Here is a 16,146-nt window from a genome sequence, read left to right on the forward strand (position 1 = left end):
CCCCCCCCCCCCGCCCCCCCCAACACACACACTGGACATTCGGGCACTGTGGTTTCTTGCTCAGCGTGATTAACCAGCGGTCAACTTTGGGAATTTCATTCAGCCAAGAAAGGGAAAATGTGTTGAAAGCTGGGAAATTCTTTGCAGCAATAAGAAAGGGAACTTTCACCAGGCTTCTCGCAAATCCTCACTCAAACCGAAACCGCTGGTGCTTTGGCTGGTCCGTGGTCTTGAGGGAATGATACCCCACCCCGCCCCACACCCCGCAGCGACCCCCACCCCCACTCCCGCCGTGATCCTCAGAGGGAAAGCTGCTCTCCCTGGGTACCCGGCTCTGAATTCCTTGCTGCTGAGAACGGTGTGAGAGCACTGGATTAGGAGACTTTGGAGCCCAGACGCCAGGCTCCGACAGTCGCCTTGGCTTGTGCCAGCCCGGGATGGGCAGTGTTCTCCACGTGGCCAGCACTAAGTGGTAAAAGTATAAAAGAACTTTTAAAAGAATCAGTCCACTCCCAAAGTAAAGGTAGAAAATCAGAATTTCCTGAACCTGCCTCAAAAGCAGAAAGCCCCCTCACCCCCATCCTTCACAGGCAGGGTCCTGCTTGGACCACAGCTGCTTTGCTATCCCACCCCAGAAGCATGGGGAGGAGGGAGCCCGAGACCTCACACTGTCCACCTTTGCTTCTCAGAGCACAGTGGCCGGGGCGGTGGTGGGGAGAGGGGGGACACAGACCTGGGCAGGGGAGGTGGGTGTGGAGGAGACGACAGGACAGAGATGACACAGGGCTGTCAGCCACCAGTCTCGGACCTTCTTCCATCAGGTAACGAAATGTCTGAGCCCAAACTGTCTTCTTGGGACACATCTTTGTCAACAGACTATTACTGTAATCCCATGCAATAGTTAACTGGACTCTTGTCTCATCACACAACATCCTGAATGAAATTAAAACCAAATGCTGCCAAGTCATCCCTGAAAACAAGTAGATAGGGAAATAAAGGGAAAGCACTCATTTACTCACAGGTGACAAGGAACGCACTGCCACACCCGGCCCTGTGGCAGGTGAGGATAATGATGATGGGGACTGGAGTGGAGGATGTGTGGTGACAGGTGCGTAGAAAGTGCTAGAACACTTGGCAAGCAGCGGGAGGGACGAAAGCCTGAAAGGAAAATGAGTCAGGGACAGCTACAGACTAGGGTTGCCAGACAATTTGAATTTCAGATAAACATGCATAATTTCTTAGTATTACTATGTCTCGTGCAAGATTTGGGACATGCAATACTTGGGACATACTTGTACTGAAATGATTACTAGTTGTTTATCTGAAATTTAACTGGGCATCCTGTATTTCAATTTGCTAAATTTGGCAAGACGAAGAGTCATTGGAGCTGGGCCTTGAGTTTGAGCAGGAATCTGTCAGGTGGACAGGCGCAAAGGTGGGGGTGGGACAAGGTCCAGATGCTCCAGGCAGAAGGAAGAGTGCGACCCAAAAGGGTGGAAGAGCACTGTGCATTCCGAGAGCAGTTCCAAGGGTAGTGGGCTGAAGGCTGACATAGCCGTTAGGCATAGCAGACACCTTGCCTAGGGGCCACGAGATTTTTAGAGGTCCAACAATTATTTTAATTTTAATTTTTTTAGATCAGAAGAAACAATTGAATATAACAATAATGAATATATAATAACAAATCCAGCCTGGATTATCTTCATCTTTATACACCAACACAGTTGTATAATTTTTAATATTTTTTTACAGAAAAGGGACCCACAAAGGCAAAAGTCCCTAGGACCCACAAAGGTCATAATGTGGCCATGAGTGCATGGCCAGTAACAAACTTCCTGTGTTATCTACTTGTTGTTTCCCTCTAGTTTTTCCTTCCTCAATCATTAAATCCAGTCTCGTCCTAAAAAAAAAAAAAGCTTCTTCCCACACTTCAAATTTGATTGTCTTCTCAAGATATTTGCATTTACTGCCTACTTAGGGAAACAAACCTAAGGGCAGGCCATTAACATTCCAAGACTCATTCATTATCTTTGAGAAAGGACAACAGGACTCAGGAGACCTAAAGCTGACTGATGGTCAAGGGGATAATGACAGCGGAGGGAGAATTGGTCAGACAGAAGGCAGATGATGAGAAGGGTAGAGGGAAGACTTGAGGCCCCAGGAAAAATCAGAGAACCAGCAGAGTTGGCCGTGACAAACAAGGATGAGGCTTTTAAACGTGCTGAATAGATTATGTTAATTTGGGAAGTTCTTTAAAGTGGTATATGCAGGGGATTTTAACCCACTTCCTACTCCGTGCCTGGGTCTCATTCATTCAATTAATTACTGAGCATCTATCTCCTACCAAGGGAGGATATAAAGATGTAAAGATAAAAGATATAAAGACAAAGCCCTCCAGGGGCTTCCAGATTAGGACAGAAATAGAGTGTTAAAATACAACATCGTCAGCGCAGTGACCAAGATGCACAGTGTGTTGTGGGAGATTTGAGGAGGGACAATAAATCCAGCTGAGGCTGGGGAGCAGGGGTAAGGGATCAGGGATGCTTCCTGGAGGTGGCTGCCTGAATGGACTAGGAAAGGATGAGTAGGAATGTCCCATTCTGGATTTGGGAGAAGACAGGGCATTCCAGATAGAAGGAACTGGAGAGCTAAGCCATCAACACTAGAAACAGCCTGGTATGCTGTTGGCTTGAGAAGCTAGAGATGGGGGCAAGGCCATAACTTTGGAAAGTGGCACTAATGGGCTTCATCGGGCAGGAGAGGGAAGGAAGCAGCGAGGTTGGGGGTGGTGAGAGCTGTGGAGGACAGGGAGCTCTCAGTCTGCCAGACTCCAGCTCAGCATACATCCTTGGGAGTAGGGAAAAGGATGGCTTTTAGTCTTCGTACCTTCTGTCTCCCTTTCAGACCCTCTGCCTCCCCAAACCACTCTCTTGAGTCCCGTTCTCTCAAGGCCTTGTCTGCACTGCTTTCATTCTCCCACGAAAAGCCCCTCCTGGGGACATTTACTTTCCACAGGGGACTCAGAAGGACTGAAAAGGCTTCCAGACTTTGGAAGAAAGTTTGGGCATTTCCCAAACTGCTCAGTTGAACACTAGGGAGGCATTCATGGAGGCAGGGGTTCCTTGATTTTAAAAATTTGGGAAATGCTTCATATTTTGGGCCCATCTCAGAAAGAGACAGTACATATTAGCATATTAAACAAGGCCCTGAGAAGGCTGCAGAGGAAAAACCTGTTTAATTTTGTTTAACCCAGTATCTCACAATCTTGTTTGACCAAAGAGCATCTGTTGACATCTAATAGAAGTTCTCCTGAACACCACTTGGGAAATGCTATTTTAGAACCAAAGGAGTGAATCTCTAATAGAAGAATTGCAGACACCAGAAGATAAGTTATTTCTGGGCAGGGAGATCTTTCTCGCCCACCGTCAGTACAAAGGCACCCTTGGCCTGATTCAGGACCTGACAAATGGCCATCACATTTTCTGACATGCACCAATTGGACTGGTCCAGTGAGCAGCCAAACTCGGCCATGTTTTCATTCTCCTTGAGCTAGAGCAGAGGTAACCAACCTTCCTCCCCTGTCCTCACTCTCCAGCCACCCTCTGCCCCATCCCCACCTGGCCGACCCTGCCATAGTGCACAATTGCTGGTCTGGAAGACACTCCAAGGGGTTCTAATCCATGCCACATACACAAAACAAATCAGCCATTAGTGGTCATCATTAGTGCCATTCACCAAATAATTGCAGACCCCTTCCACTCGTGGCCACGTGGTGAGATTAGACATTTGGGTTCTCTTGTGGTGGACTGAAGCCAGTGACTGGTCATAGAGTGTGAGCAGAAGTGACATGTGTTTCTTCTGAGACTAACATTTAATTGCCAATTAAGACCCTCTGTAGTCAACAACAACCAGCAACATTCAAGATGGTGGCTCTTCTGTCAGCTTGGAGTGACTGTGATGAAAAGAGACACTCTGCCAATCCACAGCAGACATGGTGTGGGGAATGACAAATAACCCTTTGTTATTTGAGCCACAGAGATTTGGAGGTTGTTTGTTACTGCAGCACATCTTAGCCTATTCCTAACAGATACAAGATTTTATTATGCTGAGGTATGCTATGGGCCACGAAGAGAGCAATCAGCAGAAGTAGGGAGAGTAGCAGGTGTAAAGGCCCAAAGGGCTTGGGATGTGGTAGGAAATAAAGTTGAGGAGGAAACCAAGGGTCAGATGGTGTAGAATCTTTGGGGCCATTGTAGGGATTTAGGATTTTATTCTGAATCAGGCAGGAAGCCATCAGGAGGTTTGTTGTTTTTGGTTTTTTTTAAAGATTTTATTTTTTCCTTTTTTTCCCCAAAGCCCCCTGGTACATAGTTGTATATTCTTAGTTGTGGGTCCTTCTAGTTGTGGCATGTGGGGTGCCGCCTCAGCATGGCCTAATGGGCGGTGCCATGTCCGTGCCCAGGATTCGAACCGACAAAACACTGGGCCGACTGCAGTGGAGTGCGCGAACCACTCGGCCACGGGGCCGGCCCCTATCAGGCCCATCAGGAGGTTTTAAGATGAGAGGTAGCAGGATCTAGCTTGTGATTTTCAAGAATCGTTCTAGCTGCCTTGTTGAGTACAGACTGTAGAAGAGCAAGGAGCCCAGCTACGCTGCTGCAGCAATCCACACGCGCGGTGATGGTGACCCGGACTAGGGTTAGCAATGGCGGTGCTGGGCGTGAGGAGGGCGGGAGAGCAAGAGGAGTGAAGGTGCCATCAGAACGGCACCGAGCCTGAAGCCAATGCAGTGGCACCTCTAGGAAGGCCACACTGCACATTCTCATGCAGGGGAGGGTTGGAGTCTCATCCTGGACCTTTTCTGCTGAGAAGGACCAAGTAAGAAGAGAGACACTCCCTCCTGACACCCTAACTCGGGCTACGGCAGGAGCCAGGCAGGGGCAGGGATCTGAGGGAGTCTGTCTGCCAGGCCCTGAGGTCTGGAATGCCATTAAAAGTGTGCATGCCAGGCTGTTTGGCTGACATTCAGGATGAATCTGCCACTGCTCCCTCTGACAATGTTTAGCATGAAATAAAAAGTATGGCTTTCAAATGATACCACGAGGAAGATTCTTGAGCAAATATGGCCAGAGTCTCTCTGCAGAATGTTCTCAGGGGCTGGGATTCCATCCGCCTCCAGCCGTCTTTTTCCATCTGGTCCTTCCCAGCCCTGCACTGAGGTTCAACCGGACAGTTGCCTTGGCCTCCTCACAGGCCCCCCGCCTCCCATCCCTTCCCCTCTGACTGTACTCATTGCTGCCAAATTAATCCTGCCCTTACTCCCCGGCCGCAAATCCCCTTCTCCTTCCTGCTGCCAGTCAAACCCCTGAGACTACGGAGCAGAGCTTCCACAATTTGCTTCAAACAAATCTTTTCTCTAGTTGTTTTTTTTTTTTTTTTTTTGTCTCCCAAATCTTCCTTTTTAACCTAAACTCTACCCTTCAGTCACTAAGGGTGACCTACAGAACCTCAAAATACACACTGAGTTTTTTCACTTTCTACCATTGGACCCTTGCCTAGCTTTCCCGCTGCTGGGAATAATGTTCCTCATCTCTCTGATGCTCCCAATTCGCCCCAGCTGGTATTTATCACTCACTTCCCTGTGGTCCTACAGTCAAGCTCTTCATGTATGGATCAGGCTAATGGCCTCGGCCCCTTTCTTGTGGATATTTCAGGGCTGTGGACATGTCTGGCTCATCTTTGAATCCTGAAGAGCCCTGAGCATGTGCCCTCACAAGTAGCAGGTGCTTAAAAAGAATCTGTATTTGTCAGGACTCTAGGTTACAAGTAACAGAAACTCAACCCAAGCTGCCTTATACAATGAAGGGGAATTGATTGGCTCAAGCAACTGAAAAGTCCTGGAGTGGAACTAGCTTCAGAAAAAGCTACTTCCGGGAGATCAATTGACATCATGAGGAATAGCCCCCTCTCATTCTCTCCTACTTCACTTACTTCCACTGTATTGGCCTCATTCTCAGACTGTCTTTCCCCACATGGTAGCAAAGATGTCCATTGGAAGATACAGGCTTAGAACACACTCTCTTAGATACCCAGTAGAAAGAGTGATTTTTTTTTTCTTCCTTCCCAAAGCCCCTCAGTACATAGTGGTATATTCTAGTTGTAAATGCCTCTGGTTGTATTATGTGGGACTCCACCTCAGCATGGCCCAATGAGAAGTGCCATGTCCCCACCCAGGATCCAAACCAGCAAAACTGTGGGACACCCAAGCGGAGCGTGTGAACTTAACCACTCTGCCACGGGGCCCGCCCCAAGAGAGACTTCTTACTTGATAATTCCACCAAGGATCTTGGAAGAGATTCTGATTGGCCACTTAGAGCCAGATGCCAATATCTCAGCCAATCACAATGGCCAGAGGGATGGGTAATTCTGTCCTGGCCTAGGGCACGTGCTCACCTCTGGTGCCAACAGGTGGGCCAACCCCACTAAACTGCAGGACTAAGAACATGGAAGGTGAGATTCTGCAAAGGAAATTTGGGTTCTGTGACTTAAAGAAGGGATGAGGGATGCTGGACAGACAAAAACAACAGATGTCCATGACAGAGTCATTTTGTGTGATGGCACATTCCAGCAAAACAATTTGGCACCTCTTTTTTCAGATTGATTCTGACGACCATCTGTTCAAAGAAATTAATGTTCCCATCTTGGCTTTTTCGTTTTGCCACAACAGCAAGTTCATATAACAATTCAAACAGAACAGTAGGGACTAGGGGGCACCAGTAAGGGCACAACTGGGAGAAATATGAGGATTGGCACTTGAATTTCTTTTTTTTACAAAAAAAGGAATATTGGATGGATGAAGGGATGGATGGATGGATGAGTGGGCAGAGAGATGAACGAATGAAGGAGCATTTTATTTATTTGATTGTGCCATTTATCAGATTAATATTCTGCTGTATCGGACCCCATTAGAAAGACAGTTCAAAGAAGGTTAAGTTAATAGAAAACTCTACTGCAGTGGTTTAACAAGGGCTAACTTATCTCACACAGTTGAGAATTTATGAATATATACATGGTCTGTGCCACAGGAATAATTTTTGCGGGCAGATCCACCAATGGATGTTAAAATTGGTGGGCACACGTTAGAAGAGAAGGATATTTGCATAATCTCAAAGTATCTCTCCAAAGATATTTATTAATTACAAATGGGAAAATAGTAACTTTACAGTGGAGCAATTTAGCAGACACCATCTTAACCAAATGATCAAGGCTAAGATCGCCAGTAATAAGACATATTGATATCATGTTCTCTGATATAATTATGCACTGAGGATAGCACCACATCACTCTTGTGTTATTTTTGCCAAAAATGCAAACCTCAATCTAGCCTTGAGAAAACATCAAACACAAATTCAAGGACATTCTACAAAATAACTGACCAGCTCTGTTCAAAGTGTCAAGTACGCGAGAGACAAGAAAGACAGAATTATACCCGGGTTGTGGAGACTAAGGAGACCGGACAACTAAATCAAGGCTAGATCTTGGACTGGATCCTGGAACGGGAAAAGAACATTAGTGGGAAAACTGGGGAAACCTCTCTCAATAGTGTCTGTAGTTTCATTAATAGTATTGTACCAACGTTAATGTGCTGGTTTGGTTCATTGTACCGTGGTTGTGGAAGATGTTAGCATTAGGGGAAGCTGGGTGAAGGATATATGGGAGCTCTCCTCTTATTATTTTGACAAATTTTCTGTCAGTCTAAAATTATTTCAAAATTTAAAGTTCAAAAAGAAAACCTTGTGTTATTTCTTAGTAAACTTATAAACCATTTGCCACCACATGCAAAGGTCTATAGGATTTAGTGCCCAAATTATAGGTACAGATCAGTGATTTTAGAGTTTGGAGGAAGGATGGTGCAGTGTGGGCTTGATACGTTTGATGTCTCTAGGAAGGGCTTCAGACAAGTCACGTGGCTTCATCTAGACCATGAAAGCATAGCTCAAGGGGTGAAAGGACTTCCATAAGGGCCCCCAGCTGAGCAAAGATACGGAAGTGTGAATGAATGAACATGGCATGTTCTGAAGGCTGCCTAAACTTCTTCCCAGGCAAAGAAAGGGACTGTGGGCTCTGATCTGGTCTAGCATTCTGGAATTTCAGGCATGCTTTGGAAGTGGGGAGGGCATGTGGTTGACTATGGCACATCGAAAAATGGGAAAATAAAAGCAACATCTCAGGAGAAATGGGTTATGGTGGAATAAATATTGTATAAATTTCTCTGTTCAAAAATAAGAATGAAGTCTGAAACTAAAAGCCAGAGCGCACATGTTAGGAGAGAGCTTTTAAGGGCACCAAGCTCATTTAGACCAGGCCATCCTGGAGTGAATATTTATCTGGAGGAGCAACGAATGATAATGGGGTCCACTGAGGAGTCATGCTTATCTCAGTCTCATGTCCACCAGAACTCTTCAACTTCAATGTGCATGTAAAACACACAGGGATCTTGTTAAAATGAAGATTCTGATTCAGTAGGTCTGGAATGGAGCCCGAGATTCTGCATTTCTAACAAGCTCCCAGTACCGGTGCTGCTGATTCTCAAACCATGCTTTGGGGCACAACAATGCAGACCATCGGAGAAGTTTGAGCAGAGGAAAGACACAGCGAAGAAAACAGTTTAAGAATATTGATCTGGGAATATGTTCAACAGGGCTGGGCTAGTTCTGAGGAACTTCTTGGCCTTAGTGTAAGGATAAATAGTCATAAGCAGAATAAACACTGAAAGCTGAAGAATTTCTATGAAAAACCATATCAGGCAAGTAAAACCCATTTGCAGAAACACCAGTTTTTTCCCTCCAAGAACACAAAATCCAGAGGTGAAGCTGCAGTGCACCTGTAACACTGACCATTCCAACCAGTCCATTGAGCACAGCCCTGAGACAGTCAGGTGGCCCCCCGCCTCCCAGGAACAGCAGAGACCCAGCCAAGTGAAGGTTCCCTGATCACAACCTCACTGCCACCAATGCCTTTGGCCTGGCCTGTTTGCACGGTAAGATCCGGTGAACAAAGCTCTTCCCAATTCTTTTCTCCTACCATTCACATACCAAGCCTCCTTCACATCCCCTCATCCCTTCCCAGCTCAAACATCCCGTTATCCAAGAAAAGACCTTCCAAGCTTCCCACCAAAATGCACCACCACATGCAAACTTGCAAGAGCTGGGAGGAAAGAAAAAAGAGATGAATGACCCTTTGGCCTCTCCGAGGGACTTATTCACTCCTCTTCTAGAGGATGGAAGTGAGTTCTACTTCCTTTCCCCACAAGACAAGTCAGAAGTGTCATTTCTAGCAATCAATTGAGAAGGTGTTTTCATTTCTGTGGGTATCTGGAAGGCAGGTGCCTCCCCTAAATGATCAGGTTCTATTCTACCAAATGAGCAGAGAGTGAGTGCTTCCTGCCCACACTTTGTGGTGACCGAGATACCACCTCTGCCTTCACGATGTTCCAGTCTACTGAGAAAGAAAAAGAAGGACAAGGTAACACTGGAGCAGGTACCAAAGGCCTCAGGAACCCAAAGGAGATAATGCCCTCTGGACAGCAGGAGTTGGAGAACTGAGATGTGCCCTGAGTAAGGGAGTCCGGTGGCACCCTCCCCTAGCCCCACTTCCTGCCTTACAAGACAGCCTAGCCTGCCATCTCCACATGGGCTGTCAAGACTTTGGCTGGTGGAGCTTCCCCTGCTATTAGGTGCAGACTCTGTACCAAATTCCCCAGACCAATTCATTTCAGCCTCACATGGCATGGTCCTGTGCATCCCCCGCAGTTGGAGTTTTTCCTTACAACTGCCTGATTTCTCCCCAGACTTCTAAATCACAGCCACAAAATCCTCCCAAAACTTTTGCCCTGAGTCTCAGTGTTCATTCACTGCCCTGACTTCAGGACCTTCCCCAGAGCATGGATCTCACTCCCACCCCTCTTCCTTCTTCTCGGCCCTCCCGCCTTTCTGAGCAATGCAGTCAAGAATTCCTCCGTCCCCACCCACCCATCATCTTCCCTGGTGTTTGCTTGATTTTCTTCTCACACTAGCTGTTGTTTGGGAACACTTTCCCTCTTTTCCATCCAAATTCTAGTATTTCAGGTGGGTGTTCACTGACATCACTTTGGAATAAACTGTTAGAAGGCTCTTTTCTACAAGCCCAGACTCATCCCTTAGGTATCTAATGGATAAAATTTTTGAGGTTCATCCAAATTGTAGCGTGTATCAGAACTTCATTCCTTTTCACAGCTAGATAATAGTCCCTGGATATGTATACCACAATTTGTTTATCCATTCATCTGTCAATGGGCATTTGGGTTCTTCCTGCTGTTTGGCTGTTACAAATAATGCTGCTGTAAACTTTTGTGTACAGTTTTGTGTGTGGGTATATGTTTTCATTTCTTTGGGGTATATATCTAGGAGCCGAATGGCTGGGTCATGTGGTAACTCTATGTTTAGCTTTCTGATGAATTGCCAAGCAGTTTTCCACAGAAGCTGCACTAAACTCTCCCTTGTTGGCATCATCGTTAGCATTGTTACAGCAGCTGATATTTATTGGGTGCACAATGGACCAGGCACTATGTTTCAAAACAATAGTATGAAGTTGATATTAAAGGAAACCAAAATATATCACCCCAAAATATGCCTCTTTGGCATGAAAATTATTTTGAGCTAAAGGTAATTAAGAAGGAACAACCTCAGAAAAGCTCCCCCTTTTCTGCCTAAAGACAGGATGTAAACTCTCCTTTTACTGGAGACAGACTCTTATCAGCCCAGTGAGGGCACCAGAGGAATCCTTAACAAAACTTCCTCCATTAGTTCGCTCCCATATATTTACCCTCCAACAGTTTGCTGCCCTTGGAAGCCTAAAACTGCTTTCCCTTGTCCTATCATTTCTCTATAGATTTGTCATTCCTTGTTGAAGATGCTAGATAAGCCAAAATTCCAAGCCACTGCTTTGAGTTACTTTTCATTCCGGTTTCTCCTGTGTGGTGTGCACTGCACCCATTAATAAACTATTTTTCTCTTGTTAATCTTTTTGTTAAAGAGTCCCAACTGAAAACCTAAGGTGGGTAGAGGTAAAGTTTTTCCTCTCCTACAATATCATCCTTGACTTCATATTATAGATGAGGAAATTGCGCACAGTGACTTGCCTAAGATCACACAGGTAGGATGTGGTGGAGCCTGCCTTATAATGCTTTGAATAAGTGAACAAAGGCCCATGTACAGGTGGCAGTTGGGGCACAGCAGAAGGAGAGTTCTAGGACAGCTCCCTAAAGGAAGGGATCCTAAGCAAGTCTTGAAAGATAGCTGGGTCCCTGCCAACAGAAGTGGGGAAAGGTCGTGCAGTCTCAGGAGAGCAGCAGAGAGAACTGAGTGAGCAAAGGTGCAAAAACTTGGAACAGCCTCACAGCCATGGAACGATATGTGCTTTGTGTAGATGGGTTGTAAGGTGCAAGGCGATAGTTACATTTATCCCTGTATCCCTAGCACCCACATCATACCTGGCACAAAGTAGGTATGTGATAAACGTGTAGTGAGTGAAGAGGTTAAAGAAGTGAAGTAAAAGAGAAACCTGGAGAGATAGACAGGGTCCAGGTCAAGGAGAGCTTTGCCTGCCCCAGTGAAGAGTTCGGACTTTATCTTGTAGGTGACCCAAAGACTTTCAAGGCTAGCATGATGATTCCATTTGTGCTGAAGAAAGATCTCTGCAGCAACAGTGTGGAGTGTGGCTTGGAGTAGATATGAGTAGAGGCAGGGAGACAAGTTAAGAGGCAATGACAATAGCTCAGGAGAAAGATGTAGGGGAGGGTCTGACCAAGGTAGTTGGGGTGGGAAGGAGAGGAGAAGACCAAAATGATAAATGGAAAGAGGAAATAATCTACTGGATATGGTAACAGGTTAGATCTGAAGGTGAAAAGAGAAGGTGGGATTGTGACCCATTGCCAGGTTTGTTTATGTTTGGGTGACAGAATCAATGGAGGGGCTGGCCACTGGTGGTGCAGTAGGTGCCAATGCTTGGTGATGTGTTCTCCATATTGGATGTGGTGCATTTAGGCTGCCTATGGGATGTGAAGGTGAAGATAGGCAGTAGACAATTGAATTCCAAGCTCAGAAGAGGAAGAAAGGAGATAGAGAGTTAAGGGTCACCAGCACCCATGTGCTCACTGATACCATGGGGTGGATGAGTTCCCAGGGATGTGGGTAGAAGCAGGAGAGCGGGGCCTGAAGACACAGTCCCGCTGTGAATTGTATTGACTCCCCATTACCACTATGCCTTTCCTAATCCACTTAGATATTTACTCCTTGGTTCCTTTTTCTCAACAATGTAACTAACCTAAGCCAGTCAGAATTAAATTTTCCAGTCCAGAGATCACTTTCCTTTCTCCTACCACCCCCACACATGTAATAACGTCATAACTTGCTTTCTTTTCCCTTTACACATAGAAGATATTTCAAGGAATATATACATGCCTCAATTTCTTCACCATCTCAAATGTCTCATTCATTAACTTGAATTCATCATTTTCAATCTTTGGGGAATATATAACTGGACAGCTTTGTGAAGAAGAGAAAGCTTTGCCTCTTCCTTAGAAAAAAGGATGCGCCCCTCAAAATGGGGTTTGATAACAATGGGAGCAGAACAGAACTGTCACGGACGCAGATGTGGGCAGTGACTTCCCAAGGAACAGGATCCTTGGCTTGGGGACTTGGTGCCCTTGGGCCCTGGGTGGTAGGGCCGAGTCAGATTCTCTCTCCCTCCCCCATTAGACATTCGATTCCTCTGACTCAACTTAGTTCTCAGTGGCATCTGCCTGCTGCAAGGAGGGAAGGAGCTTGCCATGCCAACGTGGGATTCCGGCCCTTGCCACGGTGATTTCTCGCTGGAAATTAACTAATCCAGCTTCTGCTTTCATCTCAGTCTTGGGAGTTTGGGGGGGATGGGTCTGCCCCTGGACTTGCCCTTGATCTGTGGACAAAATTCAGTGACAGAGCCTGCGGGCTAAGTCCTTGAACTTGGTAAATTCCCCAGGGCCATGACTTCTGCCTGTCTGAGAAGCTGCTGAGGAGCACACAGGAATGACCTGGACTTGCCTTTTTTTTTGAACTAGATCTCTCTACTTTGATCACCTGACACCTCTCTCCGCCACCCCTCCTCCTTGCTCCTGAGTCTGCCATGAAATTTTAATTTAAATGTTGATAATGAAAAAACAATTTCAATTTATATTTTCTAGTTTAACCTTTAGGGATGGTGTTTTTGGACTTCAGCTTCTAGACTGGGAAAAAGCGTACTCATAAAATGACAGCATTCACGGCTCAGTGGAATAACTTCCTTTAAGCACCTTTTCTGGATACATTTTGTGAAGTCACAGCTTAGAAAAACAAAAGCTCCCCAATGGCTTTAAGAATGAATCCACAATCAGATTAACTGATAAGCATTTTCTCCCATTTATTTTTTTAACTTTTCCCACCCAAATGCAGAGATGGGAAACGTAATTTGTGCAGAAATGTGTTGGTGATGCTGGGGGTGAGGGGAGCTGCTGGGACACTGCCTGCCTCCTGTCCTCCCCGCCCCCCCTCAACTGCCCGAGCAAGGACGCATACCCGTGCAATGGGCGTGATGCGTGACACATGGGGACTCACGTGAATTCGGGAGGCAGCCAATAAGACTGCAGCTAAAACACAATCTGCATCAGCCTGCAAAACTGCTCCCTGATTAACCACACCCCCAGGGTTCATTTCGCCCTTCTGACACCTTTTCTGCCCAAAGGATGGCCTTTGCTGGCATTTTCTTCTCAGCTTTGTTGCTCCATGCTACCTTTGATGTTAGGGTAAGTCGTGTTAGTGGAGCACCTTCTGTCTTCTCTGCATCTTATAGACACTACCTCACCTCATCCTGAACAAAGCTAGGGAGAGGCAGTCATTTTACAGCCAGAAACCTAAGGCTCAGAGAGGTTCCTATAACCTGGTTAGGGTCACCCAGGTGTAGGTAGCAGAGCCAGGATTTAAACCCAGGTGAGGCTGATTCTACAGTACCTCTACTCTCTTCCCATCATGCCCTCTGGCTTAAGATAGTTCCTCCTGACAGATGGAAGGGCAAGTGACAGACATCATAGCCACCAAGGGAGTAAGGAAGAGAATGAAGCAGAACTTTTCTTTGCTTACAGCTGTACTCCCTGGCCAATGCATTTCTTACCTGAATTGGAGTTGACCAAGTAGCTATTTGTGAAAGGTGCAGAGCAGTACAGTGGGAAAAACATTTGCCTGAGTTCCAGAAACTTGGGGACTCGGTCAGGATTCTGCACTCGTAAGCTGAGTTGACCCTGGGTGTAGGTGTAAATCATCTGTATACTCTCTGTTCTTGTTTCCTCATTTGTAAAATCAGGATCAACCATGATTGACCTTCCTTCTTCTCAAGGCTGCTCTGAGGATCAATGAGGCAACAGAAATGACAATTACGAAATGTTCTCTGAATACATATTTTTGTATGGATGTATTTATGTCTGATAAAAGAACATTTTAGGGTCATTGAATCCATTCCTTAGCTCTGCTCTTGGGCATAACATTCAATTTCTCTCTTAGACTCAGTTTCCCCATCTGTAAAATGTGGTCATAGGGTTCACTGAACTCTAAGCCTCTTTCTAGCTCTGACATTCAATAGGTCAATGACTCTTCCTGACTCCTACCCTACTTTCCAACCAGCCCATGGTGGCCAAGAAAACCCAGAGATGGGATTCCCCCACACAGAGTCATCTGTCCTCTCAACCAAGAGGAGACTGGAAATTAAATAGCAAAGGTGCCCCTCAAGGATGTTCAACTACAAAAAATGGTAGAATGAAGTTCAGAGAGGAGTAATAAGTTTTATCCCCTCCACAATGTTTATTGATGAACATTATGTGCCATGTGGTGTGATGAGAATGAGACTGGGTTCCAGAAACAGTCCAGAGAGGGAGACAGACTTTAAACAAATATTTTCCCAGGCAATTATTTAATTGGAGTTGTGACCTATGCAAAGAAGTAAAGTAGAACTGTTTATCAGGAGTTTATATAACGGTGGAGGTTGGGGGTGGTTTCAGGAAGATTTCCCAAGGAAGCGACCTTTGAAACTAGTTCTTAAAGGAGGATCTGGGGTTAGCAGGTCATGGGAGGGACTTGAGAAGGAAGTAGAGAATGTTCTAGGCAGAAGGAACATCCAGTGCAAAAATCTTTTAAAAAAGAGAGTTCTTGATATATTTGAGTTGCTGAAAATAAGCTGATTTGGCTGGAATGCTGGTAGTGAGGGGAGAGTGGCATGACATGACATGTGAGATATAGACAGGGACAGTTCACGCAGGGTCTGATAGGTCAAGATGAAGAATTGGGGCTTTATCCTTAGAGCACAGAGATACCGCTGGAAGGTTTTAAGCCAGAGGATATGTTCCAAATGATTGTCCAGAAAGATCACTGTGGAAGCAGCAAGTCTATTACAGGGGTGTCAGAGAGGGTGCAGCAAAACCAGTCAAGGGCTGATGCAGTGGTCTAAGGCAAGAGGAGATAGTGGCTGGGACCAGGACAGTGGCCATGGAGATAGAGAAACAGTTGAGGAGCAGTTGGAGTTGAGGTGGAATGCTCAGGATGTGGTCACTGAGCAGGTGTGGGAGGGGAGAAAGAGGGAGGTAATTTATACATTATAACCCACTTGGGTTGCTCGTACCATGAACCCCAATTTCCAGAAGAACAAAGGAAGACTCTGAGAGGCTGAGGGACTTGTCCAGATCCAAGAGTTAAAAAGTGAGGTTCCCAGAACTCTTGGCTCTTACACCATAATTATTTCAGGTATGTAAAGGCTCTTGTCCCAAGTGATTCATCCTAGGTGCTATCATTACTTCACAGAAAACTCAGTGAAGGTCTGATTTCACGTGCACTGAATTCCAACCACACCACAGTGAAGGCCATATGATGAGAAGGGACTGGAGTGAAGGAGTGATATCATGAGCCAAATAGAGTCGCTATTCAAACGTGCACTGTGGACTCCTTACACAACCACCTAATTATAGTTCCTGAGGAAGTGCTGTACAATAACACACTGTACAGAAGCCAATGGATAATTGTCAGTGGGCCAGACGGTCCTTTTAATCTG

Source organism: Equus quagga, chromosome 9 (genome assembly GCF_021613505.1).
Source record: "Equus quagga isolate Etosha38 chromosome 9, UCLA_HA_Equagga_1.0, whole genome shotgun sequence".
Classification (NCBI taxonomy): Eukaryota; Metazoa; Chordata; class Mammalia; order Perissodactyla; family Equidae; genus Equus; species Equus quagga.